The sequence below is a fragment of the Eurytemora carolleeae genome, unplaced genomic scaffold, assembly GCF_000591075.1.
Source record: "Eurytemora carolleeae unplaced genomic scaffold, Eaff_2.0 scaffold111, whole genome shotgun sequence".
Classification (NCBI taxonomy): domain Eukaryota; kingdom Metazoa; phylum Arthropoda; class Copepoda; order Calanoida; family Temoridae; genus Eurytemora; species Eurytemora carolleeae.
The window spans coordinates 315,687-327,789 of NW_019396201.1; the positions used below are offsets into that span (position 1 = coordinate 315,687).

Below are 12,103 nucleotides of genomic sequence, written 5' to 3' on the forward strand. Positions count from 1 at the left end.
CTTTAAACCGTTCTACCCTCAAATCAAGATTTAAATCTTGCAAAAATTGTTTGCAAATTTGTTTAAAGATGGGATTGGCAGTATTTTTGCACTGATACAAATTAAACAGATATCATAAGAATTAAGAGTTTTCCGTGAGTTTAGGGACTGTAAGCGTAATTTCAAGTGAACCTTCATTCAAAGGAGAGTCTGTCCGATTAGATAATTTGGAATATATCGTCGTTTTTATAACTTATACTTTTGTCAACCACAAATGGAAAAAATCAGTTTTTCAATTTGAAAACATAGATATCTCAATCGGTATTGATCACAAGAATCCGTTAAGGGCTCCGTTGTGAATTACACTCCTAAAGTAGGGTTTCCATTCGCAAAACTTTTGCGCAATTTTTGCGGAAAGAAACGCAAAATTTTTCTTTCTTTGCGCATCAGTTTTGCGCGAAAAAACAACAATTTGCGCAATCATTCGCAAAAGTCATTTCGCGCAAAATTGCCCTATTCCGCTTTTGCGAAACTCAAGTTTTGCGCAATTCAGCAATTTCGTACCAAAATCCGAAACAGATTGTCCAGTAAAAGTCTCGACAATTTTAGTTTCGGACATGCATATTTCCTAAAAGTGGATTCTTCAGGCATTCATGGTTACTTTCTTGCATTATTTTATATGAGATTAAAAAGATTTCAGAAATTTGATTAAAAAAATTTAAGAACATAATTCATACTTGATTAGGCAAAGCTTTTAAGGGTCACTTGAAATTATTTAATAGGATTAAAACCCCCCTCTGCTTTAATTCGGCTTTCTTCTACAATACTGTCTATTCTAGTAGTATTTATTAGTAGAGCTTGAACAGCTGAATAAGAACCACATGTTTTAGATTATCTATTTTTTATGCAAATGTGAATGTGAATTTAGTGATTGATTTTATTCCAGTGAATTCTAGTGATGGACTCTATACTCAAGATTTCACGTTAAGAAGGTAAAAATAAATTCTTTATTTTGACAACGTACCTTTCTTTTTTTTAGAGAAAACACGAGATTATAATGTACATAAAACATCTTAAAAAAGAGGATTTTTATATTAAAGTTATCTCCATTTTTAGTATTTAGTATGCTCTTTTAATTTGGACAATTAAAACAAACACAAAAGCACAATTAATTTTATTAATTTAATTTTAAACTTATTTTTAAAAACAAACAAAAACATTTAAGAAGAGAACGTAAAATTAAGTCTAATGATAAAGAAAAAACGTCTAGTCTGATATTTTTTAATCTGAAAACGTCCAATATAAAAATGACTAAAAGCCCAATATCGAATAATAATATTAATATTAACAACATATTTAGACTGCTTGTCTAGAAAAACAAAACACTTTTGTCTCGATGCTTCTTTTGAATGTTTTTTTTGCTTAGGATGAGCATAATTTGAAAAGATTTGGAAAATATATATATATACCGTATTTTCCTAGGTCGATATTCAAATGAGATGTTACATCTGTATGTATATATTATACACATATATTTATATATATACATTTATTAAAAACAATGGGGTAGAGATTAGGGCTATAGGCAACGTTCCGTTAACGAACGGCAAATTAACGCTTATTTTAAAATTGTTAACAAACAAAAACTAGCGTTCATGAAGAGAATGCAACGGAAAATAAAAAGAATAAAAAATACGGTTGTGTTATAAAATAACGGCGACTTCCAAGCTATTTTTGCATGCAAAGATCGTTAAACAGCTCTTTAACAGTTGCCTCCGTTAATGATGTTTAAGTTTTCTTCCGTTGATAAAATAGAGAGCTCAAAGGAACTTTAAGAAAGAACGGAAAAGTTAAACTTTTCGTTTTTCGTAAAATTTATCCTATGGCCCTCTTTTTAACTTTTCCATGCCAAATTAAAATGAAAAAAAACTTTTTCTCATAAATTGTACAAATTAGAAAAAATATTTTAATATTTAAAGAAAAATAAAGGTGAAGGTTTAGATAAAGTTCGACGAAAAAAAAAGAAAAAGAGTTAAGAATTAACGATTGAAGGACAAAGGAGAGAGAGATATCAATTAGGGGGAAAAGGGTAAAAAATAGTGTTTGCAGGGGGAAGTTGACAGGACCTTAGGGGGAATATTGTCTTAGGGAGTAAATTGTTTTTAAATTGACATTTTAAAATGGAAATAAGAAAACGAGAAAGATTTTAACAACCCAAATTCTTACATGGAGTCATGTATAAAAATAGAAATTATTCCTTGCAGTGAGAACCAGAAAACAGCGGATTTCTCGTCGTCTTCTTATTTGTTTAACTATGTAATTTCTCAAAGGATTTTTAAAACTTTTTAACTGAACTAAATTATACAAAGTGACCTGCGCTGAAAACTTTTAAATGGCGGATATCGGGATTAATGCTTGATCTCCTCTTTTTCTTGATCTCCAGATTAAATAATGCTTGTTCTCCTCTTGTTATTCATCTTCAGATTAATTAACAAATCGGGATAAAGGATATCCGATTTAAAAGCTCGCAGCTCTGGACAAAGAAGAATTCAAATTTTCTAATCCCAATATCTTGGCAATCTGATGGTGGAAAACCTTGATATTTCAAACTTAGACTATTTGATCTATGATCTAGATTCAGAAATGTGCTTTAAAAGTAATTCACAGAATTCACACCGTATTAATTGAAAAATTAAAAACTTACTGCAGCGTTGAGAGAAAATCTCAATCATACGAATATCAAATATGAGAAATCATATTTTTCCCTTCTCTAAAATGTAATAAATCTGAACTGCGATTGCTCTCTTTACTTATATAAGTTTAAATAAATTTCTCATTAAAGTAGAAAGTGTAAATATTCGTGAAACAGTATTTCAAGGAAAAAGTTATTTGCAAACAATATATTTGAAAACAATGTATTTGCAAACAATATATTTGCAAACAATATATTTGCAAACAATATATTTGCAAACAATATATTTGCAAACAATATATTTGCAGACAATTTATTTGCAAACAATATATTTGCAAACAATATATTTGCAAACAATATATTTCCAAACAATATATTTGCAAACAATTTATTTGCTTGCAAACAATATATTTGCAAACAATATATTTGCAAACAATATATTTGCTAATTTTTTACATTCTCATTGTTTTTGTCATTTTATCGCTCTTCTGTTTCTAATTAGTAATTTGTAGGCAATTTTGTATATTTCGCTAAATTTTTGTCAAGATATATTATTTTACAAGGAGTTTTATATTCTCTTTTTGTTATTCATTTCTTGATGTAAATATACACAAATGTAGAGAACCCAAACAGGAAACTTGAAACTATTTTTAATTTCCGGCACAGTCATTTGACCATTTTGTACTCTTTATACCTAGATAGAACCACATTATACAATCTTCAAGGAACCCAGCTTTAAATGTCGTCTTCAACATTTTCAATTGACTAAATTCATGGATTTCAAATTAAAGTTTTTTAACCGTTAATAAATCTGTTGTTGTATCGCAATGTAGAATAAAAATATTTTGTTTTTTTGTTGGAAAAATGTGTTACATTGGTAACATATATTAGTAACATTTCATCGAGAAAAAATGGGAAACATTTGATCGGAAAAAAATTGCAACATTTGACGAGAAAGTTTGTCACAATGTAACATTTTCCGGAAAGAGTGATGTCACATCAATGTGTTATTTTACCAAAATAAATAGAATTCCCCGTGTCTAAGTCCACTCCTCTTGTTCCCTATTGTCCTGCTCGCAGAATAGGAAATGAATACAATTAGATCATCTGCTGTTGTGCTCATGGAGTTTGCAGAAAACGGAACCTTCATCGCGGAACTTAAAAACAAAATATATTCTTAGATTGTCCTATTTTATTGTCCTGCACATTCCATAAAACATGTGTTCTCTATGTCTGTTTCATTACGCTTACCTGCTTACCTGTAGACTCTATACATACTCTATGGCCCTTTTTTACTACCCTGTACACTCTGTAAAACACATATACTCTATGACGTTTCTAATTTACTGCCTTGAAGACTCTCTAAAACTTACATACTCCATGGCTCTTCTATTATACTGCTCTGTAGACACTGTAAAACACACATACTCTATGGCTGTTCTATTATACTGCTCTGTACACTCTGTAAAACACACATAATCTGTGGCTCTTCTATTATACTAGCCTACTTTGTTATGTTGTCTTAATGTCAACTTGAGTAACAGGCCTCAATTCAAATCTCAGGAGGTGTTGACACTCTTATAATACATTTATTTGTCTTCAACACTCTAAATATTTCGGGACAGGGAGATTCATAACACTTGGGAATTAAGTGACAACATAAAAGGCGCCTTTCACAAAATTAATTAAAAGGTTTGTGCAAAATTCATAGAGAATATAATATATAGAGAGGAATTAAAAGAATATCTCGGTATGAATTTTTTCAGTCCCTTTCAGCCTGAAAGGGAGTTCAAAGTGTACAAATCATGAAAATGTTCACAAATTATATGCAGTAGAGTACATTAATACAGTATGTTCCCTAGACTATCCATTTCAATTTCGAATTTTTTAAACTGTTAAATAAACTTTATAATGAATTAGGTGAATAAAAACATCATTTGATTTATAGTTATAACGGAAAATCATCGTTTGTAAAGTGGAAGGCATAGAGTCTATGTGAAATGATCATTGGTCAATTATGAAACCAGCCTATTTCAAAATTTGGTTTTCTTTTAATAATAATTTTAGATTTTCTATATAATGATATTCCAGGGCCCAACAGGTTATATAGCATAAATATGTGAAGTACACCTGCAGTATGGAAACAGTACAACAAAATGGCCGTTTTACACTTTTTCCCATTAAATTCCTCTCTATATATTCTATTCTCTATGGCAAAATTGAATTAAATTTCTGATTTTTGCTTAACACTTATTATTTTTGTCACAAATTTTAAGAAGTTAGAAAGAAGTGGAAAAAAATCTTAATTTTAAAAATCGCTAATTTCCTGCAGTTTTTTTCATATTTAAAAGATGTTGGTAAATTAAAATGTGAGGTATAGAATTATATAAAACTTGTATTCTCACTATTATATGGAAATTCTCCATATTAAAAAGGTACCTGAAAGGAAAAATGAAAGGGGGTATAGGCTGAAAGCTAAACACTTTAGCTCTCGATCGCGGCCCATGAAAGTTAAATTTTACGTATATGAACTTTCGTATAATTTTAACACAGTTTTATATAAATTTCTCGAGACAGGAACATCAGATAAAACTTTCATGGGTCACGATCAAGAGCTAATAGAATTTATATTTTGGTAAAAATTTTAAAGCTCTCCAGTAGAAATAATTTTCTCTCCACTGGATTTAGAACCCTCCGGTACTCTCCAGTAGTCTTCAATTATTAATGAAAACTTCAGTCTCTCGCTATTTTCATGTTTTTAATTTTAAACGGAAAAATGTATAAAAACTTATCAAGGTTACATTCTTCAAAAATACATACTCGTCCGAAACATCTCACGCATTTGAATTAAAAGTTGTAAAATATTTGTTTCCCATGCAAGTTGTGAAAACGTTGCAGTTTTTTTCAGATTTTCTGCATGATAAGGTTTCAAAACAGGGTTTATACAAATTGTTTTATAAATTGTTCCGATTTATTGATGTGTTTGTTTGTCTGTCCTTGTAAAGTGTATTAAGCTATTTCTACTTTTTAAGAACAAAACTTTCTATTTTTTAGTTATAATTTATAATCAACTAGCTGAAGGGCCCGGCGTTGCCCATGGAAAAAAATTTGAAAAAAAATATATTTCGATTTTTTTTAGCCTTCGCCCCACGACAACCCCACGACCACTAACCATGTAACTATGTAACTATATAACTATGAATCCTTGTAGCTATGCAACTTTGTAACTATAAAAACATGTACCTATGTTTTTATATATGTATGTAACTATGTAAGACTGTATTATACAAATTATCAACAATTATTTAGAAACTAATCAAATATAACGAAATTCTTCTTCCTGTATTACGGTGGAGTAAATTGAAAGTAAGATTTCATCACAGACATCAGGAGTTAAACCAACCTCTTCTGTTTCTAATTAGTAATTTGTAGGCAATTTTGTATATTTCGCTAAATTTTTGTCAAGATATATTATTTTACAAGGAGTTTTATATTCTCATTCCGGAGAAACTTCCATCCTATCCATTCTATCCATCCTATCCATCCATCCTTATTCAATTTGCTAAGATATATAATTAAATATTATATCTTTTTTTTAACACATTAATGACAATATTAACAATGAAAACTGAACAGTAACTTTTTTCTTTTACACTCCTAGCTAGTAGCTCCTCATAACTCCTTGAAGCTCCTACTAGCTCCTAGTAGCTCCAAGTAGCTACTAGTAGCTACTAGTAGCTCCTAGTAGCTCCTGTAGCTCCTAGTAGCTCCTAGTAGCTCCTGTAGCTCCTGTAGCTCCTAGTAGCTCATATTAGCTCCTATTAGCTCCTATTAGCTCCTAGTAGCTCATATTAGCTCCTATTAGCTCCTAGTAGATCCTAGTAGCTCCTAGTAGCTCCTAGTAGCTCCTATTAGCTCCTATAAGCTCCTAGTAGATCCTAGTAGCTCCTAGTAGCACCTAGTAGATCCTAGTAGCTCCTTGTAGCTCCTATTAGCTCCTAGTAGATCCTAGTAGCTCCTTTTAGATCCTAGTAGCTCCTAGTAGCTCCTAGTAGCTACACATCTGCCTTTCTGTCATATTTATCAAGAATTGTTCTTCTTTTCATTATAATAAATATAAAGGGGTAAATGAACCAGGGTGTGACGAGCTGGAGAAGGGGAGGTGTAGGTTGAGGGGGGGGGAAGGTTTGAAGTAAAAAGTATATTTCTTCATCCACCGTGTCTTCAAATAATTTTTTTGGACATGTATTATTTTCTTGATTTATTTATTATATATTAATATCTTTGTAACTTGATGTTGCAAAGATATTGGGATTTGACAATTTTAGTTTGTGGCAAAACATTCCTTTCTGATCTATCATTTTTGCTCTATTTTTCATCTTCAAAATGGTCCCTTTTAGTAATTCTTAAGGCTCGTAGGTTGTCTTTATCATCTTTTAAGTCTTAAAGATGGTCACTTTCTTAAAGTTTAAGTCTTAAAGACGGTCACTCTTTTAAATTTTAAGTCTTAAAGATGGTCACTTTCTTAACTTTAAGTCTCGGAGTTGATCCCTTGATTAAACCTTAAGTCTCGGAGTTGATCCTTTGATAAAACTGTAAGTCTCGGAGATGGCCCCTTGATTAAACCTTAAGTCTCGGAGATGATCCCTTGATTAAACTTTAAGTCTTGGAGATGATCCCTTGATAAAACTTTAAGTCTCGGAGATGATCCCTTGATTAAACTTTAAGTCTCGGAGATGATCTCTTGACTAAACTTTAAGTCTCGGAGATGATCCCTTGATTAAATTTTAAGTCTCGGAGATGATCCCTTGATTAAACTTTAAGTCTCGGAGATGGTCCCTTGATTAAACTTTAAGTCTCGGAGATGATCCCTTGATTAAACGTTAATTCTTGGAGTTGGTCCCTTTTATATTAAAGCTAAAATAAACCCTAGAACCATGTAACTGTTGAAGGCAAGTTTTACCGGAAGTTTCCTGATTTACAGGAAAAGGATTCAAGCTCTGCTGCATTATTCCTGGACATCTGAAATCTTGATATTTAATTATGCACAAGGAAACTATTTTAAGGAGTGTCAATATCATGGAGTTTTCATTTGTATCAAAAAACTTGAAAGAGTGTTATTGGTTAGAATATAGTTTTTTTAACTTAAAGGGACTGTAAGCGTAATTTCAAGTGACCTTACATGCAAAGATGGCAATGTCCAATTTACAACGGTACCCTTGAAAGCTTTGTCTGATCAATTATGAATTAGATATCCATGTTTTTGTTTCTTAAAAAAGTTTATTTTAATTTGTGGTTTCTCAGAAAAAGTCACTTCCGCACTTTTATTGCTAAGAAACAATGAAGTTTACAAAAAAAACACTTTTCGAGTGAGAAAAACGACGTTATCTTCTACATTTTCGATCAGATCAATGTTTCAACAGTATCGTTGTAAGTCGGGCATTGTCATCTTTGCATGTAGGGTCACTTAAAATTACGCTTACAGTCCCTTTAAGCTTGACCAAGCTTGGGCTATTTATTTCAAACCTTCCTTTATATTTCCATCTTTGAATTTCAGACAAGTTTTTATAATTAAAATAATAATGATTATTTGACACCTAACAGATATACAGATAGACAGATAAAGACAGACCTACAGATAGGCAGATGTACAGATAGATAGGTATACAGATCGAAAGATATACAGATAAATAGATATACAGATGGATAGATATACAGATAGATGGATATACAGATAGATGGGTATACAGATAGATATATGTACAGATAAACAGATAAACAGATAGATAGATAGACAGATAGACAGATAGACAAATAACCAGAAAGACATATAGCCAGAGAGACAAATAGACAGAAAGACAGATTGAATGGTAAACAAATAGACAGATACAAAGATAGACAGATATACTGATAGATAGAAACAATAGACAGATAGGTAGATATAGCTAGAAATGCAGATAGACAGATAGACAGATAAACGGATAAGCAGATGGACATAACTTAGTTGGTGAGAATAAATTTTTAATTAAAGGAACTTTAAAGTACAAATTAAAATGACAAAATATGAAAAAATTAACAAAGGAATTGAGTTTTTGCCACAAACTTTAATTTTCTAATCCATATATTTTTTTAACCTAATGGTGTAAACCTTTGATATTTCAAACTTAGATTATTTGATCTAACAGAATTCATAGTTTGAAATATCTCAGGTCTACTACATTGGATTGCAAACATATAGGAATTATTAAATCAGAGTTTGTGGCTAAGATTCAACTCGTTTTAGCATTATTTTTGGGAGTTTTAGCAGTAAAAGTAAAATGAAAAATCTTGAAAACTATTTATGTTTGAATCCTATTCAATGATTCAGCTAGCGAATAGTAACGAAAGAAAGCTATATTTAATATCCTTGGCAATTAAAGAGAAGCAAGGTTTTTACAGATTTATCTTGTATCTCATGTTTTCATGTTTACAAAACATTGTTTTCAAATCTAACCTTTTAGGAAACCGTACATTAAACATGTTGCATGAATTCTAGTCTAATCTTGTTTAGTCTAGTCTAGTCTATTCTAGTCTATTCTAGTCTATTCTAGTCTATTCTAGTCTAATCTAGTCTACTCTAGTCTACTCTAGTCTAGTCTATCTGTCTGTCTGCAAAGTTTTATCTTTAATAAGACTAGACTTGAAATTCTTAATCACGAATTCAGCTTCTTACGCATATATTTACACACAGATGTACCACCTGCGTAGAATTATTGCATTCTTATACGCATTAATAAAGCTAAAGGTGTACAAAGGTTACATAGGATATAATTATTTGTTGTGGCATTCACATGACCCCACGTAAAGTTTATGAACGGACAAAATAAAACCATTTTGCACCTGGATAAAAAAGTCGACATTTATTCTTTTTGAAAATGTTCGAATTTAAACAAATTAATCCATGAAAAAAATCGTTTCCTATAATAATAATGAAAAAGACGACTTGAAATGCTGTGGTTAAATTTTTTACAAACAAAGCGCACAAAATCCTAAATCTGTTAATAGTCTCGTTGTGAATCGGGTATTACCTTGAATGGAGAATATCTTTAAATTACGCTTACATCCCCTTTAAAAGCTTTGCTGTTCAAGTATAAATTAGATATCATTGTTTATTATTTTGAAAACTGATTATTTACAAATGTGCCAACGATACATTTCAGCATTTCTCCTGCAGGTGAAGATATGGGAATTATCAGAGTTAAACACTTTTAAACCTGGAAATATGACAATATCTTCGACAATATTTATTAGATGAAGGTTTCAACATAAGCTTTCGGTGTATTGTGCAGTGCTTTGCACACTCCTGTATGCCGAGTCCATTAGCACCTGATCCAATCAGGGTTCAGTCATGTGTTTGTTGTCTATTCTGAACCAATAGAAATAGTATGGCGGTAACATCTATCTTTCTATCTATCTCATTATCCAATTAGAGTCATGAATTCTTCAATCGGTGCTATAACAGTAAATGGAAATATTTACTTCTACTGAAACTATGGTGATGCAGTACACTGACCGAGGAAATAGTGTGTTTTAGTGGAGGGTGTAGGTACTGTTGTAAACAGGGCATTAGCATCTTTTCATGAAGGTTTAAATTTACTCCTACGGTCCATTCGAATCGACCAAAGGATGGATAAAGGAATGAACGAATGATTGATTGAAGAACAAAGAGACATTTTTCTCTGAATTTTCCCACAGCTGCAGCAGACTGAAGATAAATTCCGCAACATTAAACATAAGTCCAACAGGGAACCAATTGAGGGACAGTTTTCTTAGAAAAATTTAATTTAATCAACATTTAACGTTTTTCTTTTTAAAAGTAAAAAACTGATCATTTGCCTCAAACAAAAATGTTCTAATTCTAATATTTTAGCAACATGAGAATAAATGTTGATTTTTAACTATCAGATCCCGCAGAATTTATAGTTTGAAATATCAAAAATATCAAAAATCAGGTTGCAAAGATTAGGATATTTAAAAATTGATTTTGAGACAAAAATGCTTTTTTTAAACTTTTCACGAATAGGTCTTTCCAAATTATGTAAGTCCGATGAGTTAAGTATACTAAATAGTTGGGTCGGGTTTTTATAGACATTTAGAAAATCACTTTTCTTTTCTTTTAAAATGATTTTTTCATTGATATCTTTGACTTTTGTAATTCAAACTATGGATTCTGCTAAACAGTAAATATTTTAGATATAAAAGGTGTACACCACCAAGTTGCAAAGATAGGAAACATGATGTTATCAGCTGAAAGCAAGTGTTTTAAGTTTCTTTAAGAAAGAAATCTTAAAAATTGATAATTTAGAGGGAAAATTCAAGAATGTTTCTTTCATTTGTAGAATTTCTATAGAAACTTGCAGCATAATTGAGTGTGGAAGTAAAAGCACATTAATTATTAAATAATACTGCATAATAATACAATGCATGATGGTTTTATGGTTTTACGCTGAAACATTATAAAACTAATTATAAAATAAACACCTTTCTAGCATTCAATAGGTTTTTCATCAGAGGTGGCATCTTTAATCGTTACTGATTTAAGAAACGAAACTGGGTTTCGGAAGCAAAAATTATCTTTTGGTTTTACGCTATAAAACTAATTAGTAATTATAGGTGGCATTTTCAAGACGTTACCAATTTGAAAAACGAACCCGGGTTTCGGAAACAAATGATTTTTGTGGTTTTACGCTGAAACATTGTTAAAGTAATTATAGAACGAATAAACATTAAAAATCTTTTTACGGTATTGAGTAGGTTGCAATTAAAGGTGCCAACTTTAGAAATTGCTGATTAAAAAACAAAACCTGGTTTGGAAACCGTTATTGTTTGATGGGAAAATTCTCTCCTTACAGCTTCCTTTCGGGGATTTAAATTTCCCAAAATTTTGGATTTTCAAAGCTTTTTTATACTTTGTCATTACGTTTTGCTTGGGTTTCACATCTCACAAGACCAGTTTAAGGCCTTTGAACTAAACTTATTCCAGAATAAATCCGATAGGAAATAATCTTGCAAGATAGGAAATAATCTTGCAAGATAGGAAATAATCTTGCAAGATAGGAAATAATCTTGCAAGATAGGAAATCCTTTTTCTCTTGTATCCCCCCCCAGGTTTATTCTGTTTTTAACTTCTTTTTCAATTCATAAGTAAAGGTTTTAATTTAAGAGTAACTTTTCTTTATGATCTGAGTGGAATAATCCAACTTCGTGGATTTGTATGGGTCCTAAAATGCTCTTGGGTAAAAGACGTTTTTTAACAGATTTCTCCTTATGTATACGCAACAGATAAACGTAAAATTAGTAGCAATCGAAATTGAATTTAATTCGATATTTGCGCATACCCCCATAATTTTTCGCAAACAGTCTCTATATGATGCTATATAAATATAAAATAGT

General features: G+C 31.0%; 1 protein-coding gene across 1 annotated transcript in view; it reads left to right on the forward strand.

Annotated features, from left to right (window-relative positions):
* The first annotated feature begins 848 nt into the window (after window positions 1-848).
* Window positions 849-12,103, forward strand: part of LOC111697958 (uncharacterized) — a 62,888-nt gene continuing 51,633 nt past the window's right edge. The window contains exon 1 of the mRNA XM_023468139.1: window positions 849-971. The gene's annotated coding sequence lies outside the window, so the exon portion shown is untranslated. The remainder of the gene's footprint in view (window positions 972-12,103) is intronic.